This window comes from Tenrec ecaudatus, chromosome 1 (assembly GCF_050624435.1).
Source record: "Tenrec ecaudatus isolate mTenEca1 chromosome 1, mTenEca1.hap1, whole genome shotgun sequence".
NCBI lineage: Eukaryota > Metazoa > Chordata > Mammalia > Afrosoricida > Tenrecidae > Tenrec > Tenrec ecaudatus.
In genome coordinates this window covers 106,243,751-106,250,879 of record NC_134530.1, presented here as the reverse complement: position 1 = coordinate 106,250,879, position 7,129 = coordinate 106,243,751, and the positions used below count along the sequence as shown (strand labels likewise).

The 7,129-nt window shown below is 41.1% G+C and overlaps 1 non-coding gene across 1 annotated transcript; it reads right to left on the bottom strand.

The window, feature by feature from the left end:
- Nucleotides 1-4,985: 4,985 nt before the first annotated feature.
- On the bottom strand, nt 4,986-5,185 carry LOC142438353 (small nucleolar RNA SNORA74). Its single transcript, XR_012782741.1, has one exon. It is a non-coding gene; the product is annotated as a small nucleolar RNA SNORA74 (small nucleolar RNA).
- Nucleotides 5,186-7,129: the final 1,944 nt, after the last annotated feature.

The window sequence follows — 7,129 nt, the reverse complement described above, 5'->3', positions numbered from 1 at the left end:
CTTTGGTGGATGATACCCTATAGGTATATACCATGCCACAGTTTGGGGGGATTAAGCTGAACAGGTACTGTATGGTGATATCACTTACCATCTCCTTTTTCAAAAATAGATTATGGAACCTGCAAAATCATATATCCAATCTCCCTACTTCTTTGTGGCTAAAGCTGGTCACATGCCACATTGTAGCAAGTAAAATGTTGTGAAAAGTCTATGTAGAGAGATTTTTAAAAATTAGATGGCAAAAAAAGCTATTTGGTTCCCTTTGTCTCTCTTCTTCCTTCTGCTGGGGATATAGCGGTAAGGGCCATGGGTGCAGCAGTCATCCTGTGGCAATGAGGCCATAAGCACAAACGTGAAAGTCTGCATTCTAAACACGGCAGAATGGTCTAATCTAATAGAAAATGGTCCCATCGTGATTTGGCTTCTATGTTTGTCATGATCTGGATGACAAGGCCCTGACAGTGAGGAGGGTGCTGTAGGTTATCAATTACCGCTGACCAAATTTCAACGCACGATGAGCCCATAGGACAGAGTAGAGCTGCTCCCCTGGGCTTTGCATGGCTGGGATCTTTATGGAAGTAGGGTGCTACTCAGATAACTTAATACCTACCTGTGGACCACGATGCATGAAAAACAAACACCGAATTCCTTAAACATCATTGTTGTGTGTGTGTGTGCGTGTGTGCGCGCGCGTGTGTGTCTGAAGCTAACTCGAGTGTGACAAAGGAGTTGATGTCAGCTTCACTTTCACTTTTCCTCTTTTGGCAGCCGCTCAGTTCAGAGTTTAGGTCCGATGGGTGGAGAGCCTGGAGAGTTTGTAAGGCTGTGATCCTTCCCTCTCCTAAAAAGTATTGTACTTAAAACCTTTGTTCGGGGAATATAATGCGCACAAGGACAGGCATCTCAGGCAGCTGCATGGCCCATCTCACCCAAACACCGACAGCATCTTTTTTCCTTCTGTTTTCCCACACCCCCTCTCTCCTGACCATCAGTCCTTGCCTTCTCCCCCTCCCCGCTAGCCCTTGTCTTAATCTTTCAAGTCGTCGCCTTTGGTGTGAAAAACATGAAACAATTTTTACCTTTATAACAATGATGCCCTAAAATATTTATCTTTATGAGATTGACTAACTTTGCATAATGTCCTCGGATTTTGTCCATCCCATGAGGTTTTTACAGATTCGTCATTGTTTCTTAAGGATGATTCCATTCCACTGTATGGATGTGCCAGGGTTTGTTTATTATTCCTCTACTGAGGGTTTATGAATGCGTCCATCCTTTTGCTGTTCTGGAAATGGCTTCAATAAACATGGGAGTGCATATGTCTGTTCGTGTTCTGCTTACTGTGGCTTTAGGGTGTATACCATGAAGAGAGATTGCAGGGTCATAAGGTATTTGTGTGTTCATATAAGGGAGGACCAGAATGATGTCCGCAGTGACTGTGCAAGTCTGCAGCCCCACCGGCAATGCATTAGGGTTCCGATCTCTCCATTAATCGCCAACATTCACTCTATCTTTGTTTTAAGCGTGAGGTAGCTTCTCATTGTTTTAATTTGTATTTCTCTTATAGTTAATGAACACGAACATTTCTTCATATGATTTTTGGCCACCTGGATGTCATCTTCAGAACCTTGTGTATGCATGTCTTGTACCCATATTTTGATTGGGTTATTTGTACTTTTCTTATTTAGGTGTTGTGGAATATAGATGTTTCAAATTGATTATTAAAACTCTCCCCTTATCTGATATATCATTGCCAAATATATTTTTTTCCAATCTGTAGGCTCTCTTTTAACTCCTTTGATGAAGTCTTTTGATGTCCATAAATATTGCATTATAGTCCCAGTCCTGTTTTGTCTTCTGCTGTGTGGGTATTTTTCGTTATGTTCAGGAGTACATTGAGGTCTTGTATCAGAACCCTTGATTTCCCTTCTATATAATTGATGATCCTTATGGTTCTAGGGTTACAGTTAGGTCCTTAATCCATTTTGAGTTTTTGCACATGGTGTGAGGGATGGCTAGCCACGTGAGGTATGCCATGACTAACCTAATGAGATCCTAACTGATGCAGTTATGCTTTACGTCCTACGTATGGATCTTGTACTAGAGAAAGGTGAGTATAAATGGAATAGACATTCTTTGCCTTTCCCCTCACTCATTTCCTTCCTTACTCCAGGAGGATCCAAATGCTGCTTTCAGGGGAAGCTACACGACTCAAAACACAACCCCAGGGTGGAGAGGACAGAGTCAAGCAAAGGCATCCTGTGGATGAAGCCAAAAAGAATCATCATAAGATATCCTGTTTGCGCGTGGCACCCCCTCAGACTCAACTGGAAAACACTCAGAAAGGCCAACAAACAGACCTTGAGCTATTTATAGCCTTTCCATTTTTGACAGTTGCTTTCTTTTTGTAGTTATTTTGCTTTTGTTGTTATTGTTTTGTTGGTTTTGACTACATTTGTTGTTTTGTTCGGCTTTGCCTGTTGTTTTCACTCATTAATGTCTATCTAGATAAGATAGGTGGGATAAACAATTAGGAGATGAAAAGAATGGGACCGATCTTTTGGTGGGAATATGGGAGAAGGGGAGGTGGGAGAAAGCAAGGAAGTGGGGGGAACCAACCCAGGGACAGGGAACAAAAAGTGAACTAAAATCAATGGAGAGAAGGGCGTAGGATGCCTCATGGGGCTTAATCAATGTAACAGCAGGGAATTACTAAACCCAAATGAAGGCTGAACATGGTTGTGAGACAAGAGGAAAGTCAAAGGAAATAGAGGAATGAACCAGAAGGCAAAGGACATTTATAGAGGTCTAAATCGAGGCATGTACATATGTAAATATATTTATATATAATGAGAGGGGAATAGATCTATATACTTATATCTATATGTTAAGAATTAAGGTTGCAGATGGACATTGAGTTTCGGCTCAAGTACTCCCTGAACACAAGGACACTTTGTTCAAATAATCTGGCATTCTATGATGCTCACCTTCCCGACACAATCGCTGAAGACAAAATGGGTGCATAAGCAAAAGTGGTGAAGAAAGCTGATAGTGCCCAGCTATCAAAAGATATAGTATCTGGGGTCTTAGAGGCTTGAAAATAAACAGGCAGCCATCTAGATCAGAAGCAACAAAGCCCACATGGAAAAAGCACACCAGCCTGTGTGACCATGAGGTGTCAATGGGATCAGGTGTCAGGCATCTAAGACCCACAGCAAAATTATACCCTATGTGAATGGGGGGAGGGGCATGGAGACCCAAAATCCATCTGTAGGCAATTGGACATCCCCTCACAGAAGAGTCACAAGGAAGAGATGAGCCAGTCAGGGTGCAGTACAACACTGATGAAACAAATAACTTTCCTTCAGTTCTTTAATACTTCCTTCCCCCCACTATCATGACCTCAATTCTATCTTACAAATCAGACTATACCCAGAACATGCACACTGCTACAGATAAGAGTCTGAAACACAGGGAATCCAGGATAGATAAACCCCTCATGGCCAACAATGAGAATGGAGATACCAGGAGGATTAGGGGAAGTTGGGGGGAGAAAGGGGAAATCGATTACAAGGATCAACATACAGGCCCCCTTCCAGAGGGACAAAACAGCAGAAAAGTGGATGAGGGGCAACAGAGGATGATGTAAGATATGAAAATAACTATCTATAACTTATCAAGGGTTCATGAGGGAGGACAAGAGGGGGAAGGAGTGGGGAAAATGCAGAGCTGATATCAAGGGCTCAAGTAGAAAGAAAATGCTTTGAAAATCATGATGGCAGCATATGTACAAATGTGCTTGACACAATGGATGAGTGTATGAATTGTGATAAGAGATATGAGTCCACAATAAAATATTTTTTAAAAAGATATTGTTTGACTTTCCTAATCTGTATTTATAGTTGACATCAGTGTACCTAATTGCTCTTATTTGAACATGTGCTAATATTAATGTTAACTATTTGTCCTGGTTATATATTCACCAAAACACATTTGAACTTAAATTTGTGTTTCAAATAAGGTTTTCATACCGTGGAGTATTTTTTGCTAACTAATAAAACTATTCTCCTTAACTGTGAAGTTAAGTTTTTCAGCGCAATGAATAATTCATTTTTCAAGCAATATCTGGTTGATATGACTCAGAGACCAGGACCTAGAAAAATCTGGTAACTTGAAAATAAGTAAAGTGACTTAAAGTATAAAGCTGATGACAAGGCCCTGAATCTGAGGGGACTACATTAGCTTGCCAATTACCACTGAGTCAACTCACAGTAGCCTGCAGGATAGTCTCGAACTGCCCCATGGGGTTTCCAAAGCTGGGATCTTTATATAAGTAGATTGCTACCTAGCAGACCAGCACTTTAACCACTGCACTGCCAGGACTCCTTACCCATTTACATATGCCCTGTGTGTCCAATGATCTGTCTCCCTGTTCACCTTCACTTAGCCTCTTCTTTCATTTCATGTACTAATAACTACATGCTTGCTATCTGCCCCAAGACAAACCAGCTATCCTGTAGTCATGGCAATACCAGGGTTTTCAATAGCTGATTTGGGGGATGTAGATTGTCATTCTCCCCACTTCCCCACCTCCAGGTTAGCAGCCAAACTCTTAACCATTTGAAATACCCAGGGACTCAAGAACTAGGTTCATGATGTTTCTATTCTTCCACTCATTAACTCTGTTAGGTGGGATTTCAGGGCTCTTTTCTAGTTTGTTCTGTTGTGAATTTTTAAAGAGGAATAAATGAAAGAACAATAAAACCAAGAAATAATGCTCACTGCACTCCAGACAATGTTCTAGAATGTTTATATAGGTATTATAACTCACCCCTTTTTACAGATAGGAAAATTGAGGCTTACAACCATCCTCAAGTCAGACAGCTCAACTTCACATCCAAAGTCTTGTCAGATTTTATTCTTATGATGCTCTCAAAGGTATATATATACATTTGTTGTTTTGCATATATAATGCTTGCATGTACAATGTTTGCATCCAGACTAGGACCACCTCCACCAGAGGAGTCACTCCACTCTCAAAGGTGCAAAATGCTGCCCAGAAGTTATGCAACCACAACACTAAAACAGTGCGTGGAGCCAGACCTCACTGGGCAGCGTTTGCCCTTCCAACAGTGCAACACTGTCCCAGGCATCGTGTTAGCCTGGACAGCTGACAACCGCTGGGGGAAAGGTAGACATTTTAATTCTACTTTGCTGATAGGAAAACGAAGCTCACAGAAGTTAAATTAATTGGCTCAGGACGCGCACTGCCGAGCTGCGAGTCGCACACTGTTCCTCCAGCTTCCATGGTTATTGTCTGCACCATATCTTTCCCTAACTTGGCCTTGTGCCTTTGAGGTCTGCACCATTTCCAGCATTTCCAGTTTGAAGCCTTGCAGTGAAACTTTGAGTATATAAATAAATCTTCAGAATATGACCTTAAACGTCAGATGATGCCTTTGTACTTGGTGCCACAAATATTCCTATCACTTTCAAGGCAATGGAAGCTGCAGGACACAGCACTCCGTGGGTATCAGGCTGAGACTGAGCAGCATGGTGCGAGAGTCCTCTTGCATTTGTACAGATGGTCCTCATAGGCCTTGTGGCTATGCTTGAAATGAGACAAGATCACTAATTTGCGGGTGAGGGATACTTTAATGCATCTCTGAATAGGGCTTCCCTACCGTTTAGGAAGAGTTGCCACATGACGTCCCCCTAAATATGTCTTTTTGAATTAGTTATCTACTGCAAAACTTCTAAATCCAAACCAAATTTACTGTCATCTAGTCGACTCCAACACTGGGGGCCCTGTGGGTGTCCGAGACTAGCTCTATGGAAACACAAAGCCTCAGCTGGTGGTCTCGAACGACTACCCACTTTATGCCCAGCGGCTCTGGCACTACAAAAACTAGGGGCATACAAATCATTTTATGCAACTCACAATTCAGTTTATGATTTGGGCAGGGCTCAGCTGAGTGGTTCTTTTGGTCAAGGCCGGGCTTGATTATTTTTAATTGACCTGTTTACATGTCTGGACCCTGAACTGTGAAGGTCCAAGCCACGCTGGCTTCTCTTCAAATGAGTTCTCATTCTCCAATTGACCAGCTTCAACTTGTCTGGTGGTGATACACACGACCCCATCCATCCTAGAACGAACACCCACACCGTTCTGACACCTTCTCTGTGGAAAGCAAGCTGCAAAGCCACTCTGGGACTGGGAAAGGAGAGTCTTTTGTTTTGTTTTGTTGTTTGATAGGAGGAGCTTCAAAGAAGAAGGGCCACTTCACAATCTATCATCCTTTCCTTATTTGATTCCCTCCACATGGAAAGACAAATTCTTTTTTGTCATCGATCACCACAAACCTACTCCACCTCAAGGATTAAATCTTTCCTGAAGCCTTCACTGGTACGCAGGCAATTACTGTCTTCTTTTAGCTATAGTAAATACATCATACTTTTATATTTTCCTTTATGGTCCTTTAAATTGAATTCTGTGTTGTCTGAAATTAATATAATCATTTCTGCTTTCCTCCTGCTAGTACTGTCCCAATAGAGCTTTCCCTACTTTATTCTGAATATTTCTGTGTCATTTTACGTGAGTGTCTCTTGTAAATAGCACATACAGAATTTTGGATTCTTATCCCAGTTTAGTTTTTTTCCCCCCTGAGAGAAATTTGATGCATTTTGGATGTATTCTAACAGCTCTCATCGTTACCTAGATTTGTTTTCTTTGTTACTTTTTCTTTTTCCCTCAAGATTTTAAAAGTCATACATCTTGTTTCCTTCCTTCTAGGCCTAACTTTACATTTTCTGACATGTATTAAAATTCTATCAATTCCCCTATCCTTAACCAACCAAGATGTTTACCATGCTTTGGTAATCCCTTTCTCTCCTGCTTATTCCATACTTTGCTGAAATGATGTGGGCTTTTAGTCTTAGATAATTATGTATACTCCGATATCTTGAATTCTAATTAGAAGCCAACTCGTTACACTCATCTGATTTTCACCATACATTTATTTGCAGCATTAAGGAAAACAATTTTTGACAAATAATTTTGCACACATATACTTTTCAAACATGAGTGCTTCATTTAACATTTGAATTTCCATAATTTGTAAATTTTCTA